At 29.9% G+C, this 13,766-nt stretch overlaps 1 protein-coding gene across 3 annotated transcripts in view; it reads left to right on the forward strand.

Annotated features, from left to right (window-relative positions):
- The window catches only part of FoxP (forkhead box transcription factor P), a 68,384-nt gene that overhangs the window by 25,751 nt on the left and 28,867 nt on the right, over nucleotides 1–13,766 (forward strand). The gene's annotated exons all lie outside the window — the stretch shown is intronic.

The raw sequence follows: 13,766 nt of genomic DNA on the forward strand, positions 1-13,766 counted from the left end.
CAAGCCTTAATTGAGCTTACTGTGGGACTAGGTCGATTTGTGTAATAAATAATAATGTCCTATAATATTTATTTATTTATTCACCTGTAATATGTTTGTAACCGACTTCTTTGGGCGTGATTTTGACCCACTTTAAACGGCCAGATTTCGTTCAAACTTTGTAGATTTATTTAGGACCGATGACAATACACTAATTTGATAAAATAAATACAGTGAAACTTGGTTAAGTGGGACCTGGATAAGTGAGAAACCTCCATAACTGGAACTCATGCTGAGGTCCCAACACTTTGGCACTGAATTACCTCTGTTAGTGGGACGAGGTAAACCTCTATATCTGGGATTTGTTCTTTCGATTTATCATCATAGTTACCTCTATAACTGAGACAGCGAGTAAATTTTATATGCATAAACCTCTGTAACTGAGATAACATTGTGTGTTTACTCATTCTTATTCTACCCACAAATTCCACACGTAATTCCAAGTACGTAAGTACAAATTTTGAGCTTCAATTACCTTCAGTTTTAGTTTCACTTTACTATCATACAGATTTTTATTTGAAAAATGTCAAATTATTATTGGAACCCTCTGTAAATGAGACAGATATTTATTTATACCTGTATATCTGAGACACTGGGTAAGTGGAATACCTCTATAAGTGAAACGAAATTGCAGGTCCCTTGATGTCTCACTTAACCAGGTTTCACTGTAATAGTTAAAAAAAATAAAAAACACGCGTTTTATAGAAAACCGAACTAAAAGCGTGTTTTTTAGTTTTTTTAAACTATTATTATTATTAGTTCTTACTTTCTCTGAGTTCTACTTTGTCTGTAGCTTTTAGTTCTACTTTGTCTGTAGCTTTTAGTTCTACCTTGTCTGTAGCTTTTTTAAGTTGTTCTCCATGCATAATATCATAAAATATCTATGTATAAATATTGAAAGCATATTAAAATGTATGCTAATACATATAAAAACTGAAGATTTTGTATCATTTTATATGTTAATTGACATGTAAAAGAGAAAGAAGACTACGGTCATCAACCTGGCTTAAAGCAGGCTACAGGTAAAAAAATCAGGTACTTACGTAATATTATTCTACATACAAAATTTTAGCATTTTTTCAGTACTTATATACAAAGGTGTAGTCCTTCTCGTCAGTTTTAAAATAAACTTATGTTATAAAAAACACGCTTAAGCTCATGAATTTATTGTATTATTGTTATATAATTTGTAACTATATTCTTGCAAATAATTAATAAATATTATTTGAATTTGAATATCAATTATTGTCACTGATCCTTGATAAATGTACACTACAAAGTTTGAATTAAATCTGTCCATATAAGGGCCGATTTTTCAATGCTTGGATAAAACTTATTCGTCGAGTAATGTATAAAACTACCATTTTAAAAACGTATCTAATTGCCCGTATTTGACAGTTTACGTGACATTTTAATATCATCGTGTAATACTGTGTGTAATACTATATTGGACGGATAAGTTTTATCCAAGCATTGAAAAATCGGCCCTTAGTCGGTCAAAATCAAGTCTAGTACCTACACATATTATGTCGGTTACACAGATGAAGCTAATAAAAGCGTGTTAAAACGAGGAAAGTCATTGCTATTGCCAATAAACAAAGTAACGATTTAACTCTTTTCTAGTTCTGGTTGTATAAAGGGGAAGTTTTTATTAGTACCACAAAAGTTAATAGCTACTAAATGACTCTACCTAAGCATTTTCTTTACGACACTCAAAGGGTTGCAAACATAGTTTTATGACTAGTTTATGGATTAAATTATACCTTATTTATATCTTTATAATAAATGTATTTATGGGAAAATAGATTTTATTTAGAAAATAGATTGAAAAGCTGTGTTGCTATACCTAGATGTATGTATAGATTTAATAATTTGGGTTGCTAGAAAATTGCATACTTACCTATAGAAATATGTTTTCTTAATATTATACATTCTTATAAAATATTAATTATTTGTTTCTTAAAAAGTTAAAAATGTATACTATTTTACAAATAAAACACTGAAATGATTTGGCAAAAATTTCGTATGCAGATAGATATTGACCCGTAATACCTAATACTGTTATCCTCATAGAAGGCAAGAAACACCGCTATCCGAAGCTTATGAAAATTCTAGAAACTTAACCATTAAGGGCCGATTTTTCAATCTTTAGTTAAAACTTATTCATCGAATATCGTATAAACAACCATTTTAAAAATGTGTCCCTTGCCAAATTTATGACAGTTTTTAGGTGACATCTTTATATTATTGTGTAATACTTTATTGGACGGATAAGATTTAACCAAGGATTGAAAAATCAGCCCTAAAAGAACTTACAAACAACTAACAATATTAAATTCTCAACGTAACACCTTCAAACTCAGAGGGATGTTTTAAATAAATTAAAAACTAAAGCCCAGCTCTATATTAGATCTAAACCTAGCTATAGTCCAGGCTATATTCCCGCCGCCATTATTGTGTATAGCTCATGAGATGAAGAAAATTTTCTTTACCGTACTTACTTATTTTTTCTACGGAAAATTAGAAAATATGAAATTTAGAAGATTTAGTTTAACAACTATGTTTTTCATTTAAAAATATGATCTCAGTAAGTCTGAAGTATTTGCAATATTATCTTGTTCTTAAGTAAAGATATGATTACAATAACTTAAAGTACGGTCTACCAAAGTACATATATGTACATATATACGAATCAAGTATTCGTTAAATTTATATGTAGGTATCTTCATATTTTTATAACTACCCTCAGTTTAAATCTCACAAAGTCACTACTTAGAAAGTAATTACTTTGTGAGGTTTAAACTATCCTACGATCCTATCCTATCCTACTAATATTATAAATGCGAAAGTTTGTGAGGATGTGTGTGTGTTTGTTACTCTTTCACGCAAATACTACTGAACCGATTACAATGAAATTTAGCACACATATAGAGGGTAACTTGGATTAACACATAGGGTAAGTTTTATCCCGGAAATCTCACGGGAACGGGAACTATGCGGTTTTTCTTTGAAAACGCGGGCGAAGCCGCGGGAGAAAGCTAGTTAATTCATAAAGTAAAGCTATTTATTGCTTTTTATTATAGAAAAGTTTAATTGTCAAGTAGTAAATCTATAAAGGATTTTATTTAAATATTTGTTTCCGTTAGAACGGCTACCCAAAGTCTTGTAAATTAAAATAGCACAGAACCTTGTTCATTGACTTTAAATTTGACCAGATAAAAGCAGAATAAACCAGATACATCCACCGCTAGAGTCTGCTTTGTAACAAACAGTGTTTTAAAAAATACATGAATATATACATAACATTTTTACAGATAAAAAATAATAGCTTATATTCTTCAAGATTTATTATTTTGTAAACGAAAATAATATTATAGGTACGTTCATATACCTAGCACATTTTACGACGATTTTAGTTATATTTGGTAGTATTTAATATTAATATTAGGTACATTAATCATTAACATTTTTATTAGATTTGTAATTTGTATACATACAAGCCGACCTTGAGTGCGAATTTTATCAAATCTCGAGACACGTGGAAATATTAAGTAGGTACGATTAACAATAATTGTGTTTATTAGTTTTATAATTATATTTTCCTGTTATTAAAATAGAGATTTTTTGAGCTAATCTAGTATTTACCGGTTTTGCATACGTCATGTTGCCAAAAAATATCGAAGTTATATTTGAGGTGTGTGTTTATCGCGTAGAGTTATCAATGAATGTATTGTTTAAATATAGAGAGGAGGTATAAAAGGTTATTGTGATATTAAAATGTGTGGAAATAATAGTTGATAACTCCTGTATAATGTGGAGGAAGGCGGTCGCTTTTAAGAGGCAAAGGGCGTCACTGTTCAGTGGGCGGGACCCCGCCTACTCGCTCATAAGCGCTACTGCCTCCATCTTTTCATTTCCACCAGCCATAAAGAAAAATTCAACAGAACATAGACAATATTTTATTTATCTTCGCGTATATTTTGTTAGGATTTCTGCTCTTATTGTTGGCGATTAATACTCTACGTGATGTTAATGTCAACTTATAAGAATAACGCATGTTATTTACAATTAAGTTTTTACAGTGGCTAGGTTGAGTTTTCTAATTTATGTACGTAATAATTATTTAGTTAAAATGCTATTGTTTCATTATTATATGTACGTAATAAAAATAAAAACTAGTTTACAAGAATGTAAATATTAAACATAAGCATGTAGATAGATAGATATATATAGTGTAAAAATAATAATTTAAATTTGTTTTTTTATGTCGTTAAGTGCAATGAAATTGACATAATAAATAATGATAACAAATTCTGTTTAAATTACATAAATTAAAACAATAACGATTAACGCCCATAATGTAAGTCAGTTATTTCGTATTTTTCTCGGAAGATAAGTTTCCTTAATAATAAGCAGTGCAAGGGAATCGATATACCAAATCAATTGCTAATAAAAAAGTCAATGTCCTATACCGGGAACGTCTATTACATAGAGATTCGGTAACGAACAAAATTCGGATACTCATAGTAGGTCAAATACAGATATCCTACCAAATAATTTTTCTCAATGTTTTTCTGCAATAAATTGAAGGAGATACCACTGATTTGGAAATCAATGAAACTGCTGCTCAACTAATTATGAATTCACGATTTTTGAGGCCTTAACTTGGTGTTAACCATAGACTTTACAATTAATTATTTTTATTTTAACAGCAGAACATTAATTGAATGACGTGTGAATAATTTAAAGCTTTCGCATTTATTAATTTAATTACCTAATATTTTATCTAAATTGATACATAATGTTTATCAAAGTAAACTGATATTCACCAATATTTATTATAATAATACAACTTATAAAAAAGCTAGATTGTTTTCTCATAAACATATTATTTAGATTATATTTAAATTCCATTTTTTATTTCATCACTGATATTTTAAATGTTTTAAAAATTAAACACATGCAAATGATAATGTAACAATCCTTTAGATAATAAGATATATACAATTCGAACAAAAATTGTAGAAGAAACTAAACTCAATATTATTTGTATCATAATTACACAAAAAAAAAATGTAACCGTCAAAGTTTTTATGATGTTAGTTGTTATATTTTTGGTTAACTTAACTTAATTATATTTTGGTTAAAACGATAAAAAATGACAGGTTAAAAAATAATTTTTCTGTATATTCGGTTCGGTGTGAAAGTAGCCGCGCATGCGCAAAACCAATCCTATCGAATTATAATTGAAATAAATCCGTCTTCAAGACTCTACAATTGCTTGAAGCCACAACTGATTGCTACCCTTCATCATCCCCTATGTTTCAAAACGTACCCTTAAATTATTTTTATGACATCAATAATATTATTTTATTATTTTTCTTTCAGAACGAAATAGCTTAAACCTCGTGCGTATATTTCTCAATATTTATAATATTATAAAGCTTGCGATTTGCGTTTGCGTATTGCCTATTAAAATGGGAGCGTCCATTTAAAAATCTGCAAGAAAAAATAAATATTTGGAATCGTCGATAGCATTTTAGCCGCTCGCAGCGCGCATGCGTGCCGCCCGAAACGTTTCCCTGTCAGAAATATGCAAATTAATCTATAAAAAAGCAATTTAACGAATCCACTACAACATCTCTAGAAGCTTATAAATCTAGTTGAATTTCGTGTTATTTGCTGTTATTTATAATGTGTAGTTGGCTGGATGCGTGGCGGGGCAGCGTAGTGGCGTCCCTGTCTGGGGCCACGGCGCATGCTCGGCTGAAATGTTTATATTATTTGTATTTGAGCTGTGTATCACGTAAACTATAACTACCACAGCCGTAGCGCCAATACTGAGGGCAGTGCCGCCCCTCCCCGCGCCGGTAGTTAAATATTTCTTGCTTATTTCGACGAAGCATTGTTGTTGCCGCCGCGTCGAAGGCTGTTGTGTATTGTTTAGATGCGCGCTTTCCAAGCAAATATTTTTTTTTATCGGATACTTTGTAGCCAGTAACTTTGGTTGACGAGTACGTTATTTTCGATTGTATTTTATTGAAATGCAGCGCGTTGCAGTGTTGTAAATAATTTGCATTCTGAACTGCATCCGAGTCGGTACTTATGAGTGGTAGTTTTTGTCGCTGTAAAGTGTCGGTTTTTTTTACTTTTTACGTATTACCGATTAATTATGGAGTGTTTTCACGAATTTAACGCGTCGTGAGTGATGTTTGTTGAGTTTATTTTTTTGAACTCTCCTCGGGTTTGATTTTATTTGCGGCCGGATTATTTTATTATTTTGGTGGTTTTGGAAATGATTCAATTATACGTAAGTAATAAATTCAAAATTTTAAATTTCAATCACATCATCAAATTAAATACAAAACAAATCAAATTACATTTCACAGTTCATTTCTCATAAAACAGTTGCCTATAAAAATAATTCTCCAACCATCATTGGCCATTACAAATTAAAAACTAAACGTATTTCAAAAAACGAACGCACCGTGAAAATGGCGCGGAAAAGTTTCAGCTGTAACTTATAAGCACGTGGCTCGTCGCTCATGTGCTCCCGACCAATCACGGGTGTCGCTCATAAGCGGGCGGCCAATCGCGAGCCCCTATTCAGCGCTGCATTGAACAGCTGATAAGAGACGAGCTTTTTGCGTTCGAAATTATTCGAAACTTCATGTTGACATTTTAATTTTTTTTATCGTGTTGCATAGGCTATAGAATTTTGGTTCTTTTTTTTTTAAGAAGGTGGCAAGGGTTGGCCGCTGGTTTAAACAGTTTTTATTAGTAGTGTTTTATTCATTTAATTCATATTGTTTCTGAACATGATACTATAGGTATTATAATTGTTAATTTCTATTTAAACATCGTACTTTTATAATTAATATGCAAATTTTGAGATCGTAAAACGGAACTTTTTATTACGTTAAGACTAAAAATACCCAAGAATTTTCGTATCTATACCTACATAAATAAATTTACCTATATTTATGAACCAAGCTAATTTGGAAACGTTTAAAATAGATCTAGATTTAATTAAAAAAAAACTCACTTTTGTATCTATTATTTAAATTTCTATAGTTAAGTACATCTAATTACTTTTTTTTAGATAGGTATTTAATTGAAAACGCCATTATTTTGCGACGTTTTACTTCAGTACAAGGATTTATAAATAATATACCTACAGTATTTTTTATATTAAGGCCTGATTTTTCAATCCTTGGTTAAAACTTATTCGTCAAATAATGTATAAAACTACCATTTTAAAAACGTATTCTAATTGCCCGTATTTGACAGTTTACGTGACATTTTAATATTATCGTGTAATATTTTATAAGGGCCGGATAAGTTTTATCTAAGCATTGAAAAATCGGCCCTGAAGCATTTTTGATTTTGATATATTCTTACGAAATACGTAGATATTTAATTCATAAAAGGATTTGGGGATAAAGATAAAGAAAGTCTGAGATAAAAGCTATGCAATAGCTTAAAAACTAAAAGCACAACTCATAAAATTATTGTATCTTTTATAACTGTACAAAGTTTGAATTAAATCTGTCCGTTTAAAGTGGGTCAGTATAATAAGTCGATTACATACGAACATACAAGTGAAGCTATTATAAGCGTGTTAAAACACATTTACTAATTCCACTTATATTAATTTTTTAAGTTATAACAATAATTACAACAGATTTCGTAAAGTAGGTAAATGAAACTAGGGGCAGTCAATGCGTGTTTATTTTGAAATCTAATAGTCTAAAATTTTTTAATCTGTTAGTAACAATACCTATATAATATGCTTTTATATGTAAACTAGCTTACCGCCCGCGGCTTCGCCCGCTTTGTCTAAAACCTAATAAATTATTATACTAAAACCTTCCTCTTGAATCACTCTATCTAAACCGCATCAAAATCCGTTGCGTAGTTTTAAAGATTTAAGCATACAAAGGGACATAGGGATAGAGAAAGCGACTTTGTTTTATACTAGGTATATGTAGTGATGATGATACAATAAGTATTTCTTGCCTCAAATGCATACGTTTTTATAAGGCTATGTCATTTGCATCTTGTATTGTTTCTGTTACTTCGATTTTTAAGGCATTAAACTTTTCATTTACAATTTACAAGTAGGTGTACTTAAATGAAGTATATTGTTAAAGTAATTATGTTATAATTATGTATAATTTACGCCTAAAGTGATGAACGAATTACAATAATGAAAATATTGATATTTTAGAAAAAGAGGATACAATACTTTGAAAACAATATGTTGAAAATTTAAATCGAAGGAAGTGAACGAAGAATGGATATATATACGTACGTACTTATTAATTAAAAATAATATGTATACAGTTTCAGTTAATGAATAAACATGCATTTAATAAAACCAAGATTTTCCTACAATTTTTTATTTATTTTTATTATAAGTACTTGTATTCATAAAACTCAGGTATAAAAATGAAGATGTAAACAATTAGTTTAAAACTAAAAGATCGTTCAATTCGTATTAAGTATAATTTAAAATCAGTCCGAAATTAGGTCATACTTTGTGAAGAATGTAAAAATACTTGTTATTTTAATTTAGGTCATAAAATACGATAGAGATAATGGCGGTCTGAGATATTCTTCGTTTTATGACAATCAGCATATTTTTATTATGAACTAGCTTTCCACCCGCGGCATCGCCCGCGCAGTCAAAGAAAAACCCGCATAGTTCCCGTTCCCGTGGGATTTCCGGGATAAAACCTATCCTATGTCCTTTCTCGGGTATCAAAATATCTCTATACCAAATTTCACGCAAATTGGTTCAGTAGTTAAGGCGTGATTGAGTAACAGACAGACAGACAGAGTTACTTACGCATTTATAATATTATATAAGTATGGATTAAGTAAATAAATGATGTTTCTTCGCTATGGTACAAGATTCTTAATATTTATAGATACACTTTTGTCTATCTCTTGATACATATTTTATGATTTAGAGTTAAAAAATGTTGTCCTAGTCAATTTGATTCCATAAAATGTAGCCTTCTCGAATGTCATTTATCAGGATTTAAAAATTAATTTAAATCCACAGGCATTCCTACATGGATGGTTATTAGGCTATTTATAATATTGCTAACTATAGCACAGATTACTAAATAATTACTGCGGCCTGCGGCTTCACTTGCCTTCTCTGGTAAAAACAGACTATAATCTTTATATATAAAAATGAATCGCAAAATGTGTTGGTAAGCGCATAACTCGAGAACGGCTGAACCGATTTCGATAATTCTTTTTTTATTATATTCCTTGAAGTACGAGGATGGTTTTTATGTAGAGAAAACGTAAATATGTACCACGGGCGAAGCCGGGGCGGACCGCTAGTAATCTATACAAATTTAATATAGATCTGATTAACTGTTTTTGATTAAAAGAGTAACAAACATCCATCCATTTAGGGCTTTGCAAATAAAATATAGATTCTTCATTCACAAAGAAAATTACATCGAAATATTTTCTCGTATTTGCGTTATTATAATTATTGCAGGAATATAATTATGATCCAATCCTTTGATAAAAAAGGGGCGTAGGTATTAGTAACATATTAGATTATAGTCTGTTTTCTTTATATCCATACTGATATTATAAACCTGAAAAGTTTGTTAGTTTGGTTGTACACGCTAATCTCAGGAAATACGCGTCCGATTTGAAAAATATTTTCAGTGTTAAATAGCCCATTTATCGAGGTAGCCACCGTAGCCTATAGGCTCTATATCATCAAACCAAAACTAATAGGAGCTGAGCAATGCGGGTAAAACCGCGGGGCACAGCTAGTAATATAAATTATAATATGTTTAGTTCGTAAATCAGTGACAATTAAAACTAGACTCATTTTGAGGTGTGAAATATAAATTTTGGTACATAGAGATTATTTGATATGGAACATCAAATTTCAGATAAAATCTCTCAAATCTTATCATTATGGGTTTTGCTTATTTATGTTTTAATTTACTCAATAAAAATTCTTGCTTTGATTTTTATAACCGAATCATAAATGTTTCTTTAGTATTTTATTATATTTGATTTTAAAAAGAGCATTTAGAAATTTAAATTCTTTAATTTGTTCAAGTGTAGTATTTTTATCAATAACTAGCTGCGCCCCGCGGTTTCACTCACGTGGCTCCGCTCCTGTTGGTTTTAGCGTGATAATATATAGCCAATAGCCTTCCTCGATAAATGGTCTATCTAACACCGAAATAATTTTTCAAATCGGACCAGTAGCTCCTGAGATTAGCTTCAAACATACTCTTCAGTTTTATAATACATAATTATTATAAGTATAGATTTTGTGATGTTACGCTTATAAACACAGACATCATCATATTACCTAAATTCTAAATATCTTATATTATTTACGTAATACGTGTTTGAATTAGTATTGTTTGTTTTTTCTGAACGAGGTAAATAGGTATCTTATTTGTTTTCCTGTTAGTTTTTATAACTTTATTTTTAAAATTCCTCAAGTCAATATCTTAATCATATTGCAAAACTAATGTAAACCAATTCAAAATTGTGAATTAAGACAAGTAGAACGGTTATCAAGTATTTTATCTTATTTTTTTTAAAACGTGCAAATTTAAGTTTTTTAATTCAATTCAATTTTGGATAACATTCTAAGTGGTTTGAACGTATAATTTTCATTCACATTTCGTACGTGTAGAAAAATAATGCAATAAAGTCATTTCATAAATGGATTTCGAAATTACAATTTAATTATTCTTCTTTAAACGTAATATTGAAGATACTACTAACTCTCTTAGACACCTAATTTTTTGTATAAGTATAATAGTTTTGATATAAATCAATCGAAATAAAAAAATCTCACCTATTAAGCCAGAAAATTAAAAAAATATCACAACCTTATAGTAGAGCCTCTATCTCATAAAGGTATACATTTTCGTGTCTTACTAAGGAACCTGCCTTTCTTGAATCGTGCTTGAATCAGTTTTGCAAACAATATACATAACACAGTGTTATACACACACGTATTCCTTCAGTTTCAGGCAATTGCCTGTGAGTTTGAGTTTGAGTTTAGAACCATAGGAACTTGAGATAAAGAGTCATTTGTAGCTGAATAGATATTTTATTGTTAATGTGGCCATAAATAAATAATATATGGCTTAACTTCAAATTCTAAGTTATAAGTAAGAGGAGATACTTCCAGTAGTCTACTCTACAAAAATAAGTTAAAAAATATTAATTATCATTCTGATTATTTATACGAACAAATGCTATTTCGCCAAAAAAGAGCATTTCAGCTTTTAAAATAAAATCTCATTTTTATTATATGTACCGAGACAATTATTGTCCATATAAATAGGCTTTTTTCAGGCGTTCATATTTTATTAATATAGTACTATATTCGAAAACAATTGGATTAATATTACCCTATATATCATAGAATCGTCTCTTAAACGATTTGTAAGCCATACTAAGCCAGATTACGCACTGAAAATATATTTTAAAAGGAAAGCTGAAACCGTAAACCTGAATTCGTTAAAACGTAAAAATAAACGTTCATACGTTTAATTAGCGGAGGAAAAACTTAAAGCTCTGTACATACTGGAGTATAATATAAATCTTTATTAAGGTTCTATAGAGGTCTCTTAAAAGCGGGTAGGCGTGGTACTTTTCAGCGGGCTTCTGTGATTGGTCGGGAGGAATGGGGCGCTGTTCAGCGACTGCCTTCCTTGCGAACTTTGCGAACATTTTTAATGAAATTCAGTAATTATCCTTCGATGCTTTTAAATGATTTGTTTTATAAATTATTGATTTGCTGTGGGTGGTATGATGAAAGTTTTTTAATCGCGAAGTTTTTGGAAACCTACGTGGGCTTATTTTTTCAATGTTTCATAATTTTTCATGGTAGATGCAAATAGTGTTGCTATGATTATTTGTTTCGATTTAAATCTAATTAACAGTACGTCTTGTTTATTTTCAAAAACAAAAATTTAATTATTTTGCACATTTCCTTTCCAAATTTTAGTTCTACTTTTTTTGATTAAAATTGAGATAACTTACACCAACCCATATTAGAGAAATTAAGATCACTGAACCATCAAAATAATTTACTATTGATTCCTTAGTATTCTCTCTCTTTTTCACGTTATTTTCCTAAAGAAAGAAAAGCAGTGACATTGATTAAAAAAGTTTAAGTTAGTGAGCTTTTATATAGGCTGTTTATACAAAAGTATTAGTTTTTTTTTTTGTTTTTATAAACATCGTTTATTAAGAACTTAATATTTGTCTTGTTATTATCTACTGTGTTCTACTTTTAACTACCAACGATTAGATATATAAATGAAACCCGTTTTCCTTGGTCATGGCATCACGCGTGAACGGGTGGACCGATTGCGATAATTCTTTTTTTATTATATTCCTTGAAGTACAAGGATGATTCTTATGTAGAGAAAACGTAAATATGTATCTACCACGGGCGAAGCCGGGGCGTACCGCTAGTAATTAATAATTGTTAACTCGATTATTCATTTGATAATACCTACGGTACTTGATTTAATTTAATATAGTGGTATACACTATATATATATATATATATATATATATATAGTGGATATAAATCAATCAATCTTTAAAAGTTCATTTTAAGATTTCATAGTATAGAAATCACTATGTATGAGAAATTCAAACGACTTTTTATAAACCCATTACACACATATTTAACGTAAAATAAAATAAAATAAATAAATATAAATATTTTCAGGACAATTTTCACACACGGCACGATCTGATCCCATACTAAGCTTTCACTTATGTTATGGAAACCAGATGGCTGATAAACATACATACATACATAATTTTAAATAAATACTTATATAGATAATAAACACCCAGACACAGAGCAAACATCTATGGTCATCACACAAATATTTGCCCCGGGTGGGAATCGAACCCACGACCTCTGGCTTGGAAGGCAGGGCCACTACCAACTAAGCCAACCGGTCAGTCGTATCATTATAATAATTATCCTCGAATAAAATTTATTTATTTCAAAAACGAATAAATTCATTTAAACAACATTAAATTCATGTAAATAATGGCGCTTTCGAATTTATTAATCCAAAAATCTTTTAAAATTTATTTATTCGTTTAATCAAAATTATAAATAAATAAATTACAAAACAGTTAAAGATTAAACAGGATAATTACTTAAATGTCACACGAAAAATCCGATAAATAAATGAGATAAAATTTAAAATAAACATTTTCGGATTTCTTTTTGAAGAAAACATCACTCACGCTCGCAAAAATCAAACTTGAACACTGACAAAAACAACGAACTTGCATCTCACTGAAACATTATAATCTTATCAACAATGGTTTAGTGGAATAATGTGTGAATACATAACAATAAACAAATTTTTAAGACTATGACTGATATATTAGCTCTGTATATCATTTGCTAGAGAAATTAATTAAAAATAAGTGAATAAATCTCGGGAAATCGACACAATTATACCAAGAGAGAAGAATTTACTATGTTGTACGCAGTAAGACAGGTAAGTGATTTTTTTTAACTAGGTAATACTCATGCCTTTACGCGTTGGTACATTAAAACAGTTTTCGTATTTTGTAGGTTTCTATATTAATATGGGCTTCAAAGGAGAAGTACTTGCTAAGTCCTAAACATTTACGTTAATATTTTAAATCGCACAATTTAAGTGTGTGTTTGT

The sequence above is a fragment of the Colias philodice genome, chromosome 24 (assembly GCF_061535455.1).
Source record: "Colias philodice isolate Cphi_HAF_F1 chromosome 24, ilColPhil1 Martin Lab GWU primary, whole genome shotgun sequence".
NCBI lineage: Eukaryota > Metazoa > Arthropoda > Insecta > Lepidoptera > Pieridae > Colias > Colias philodice.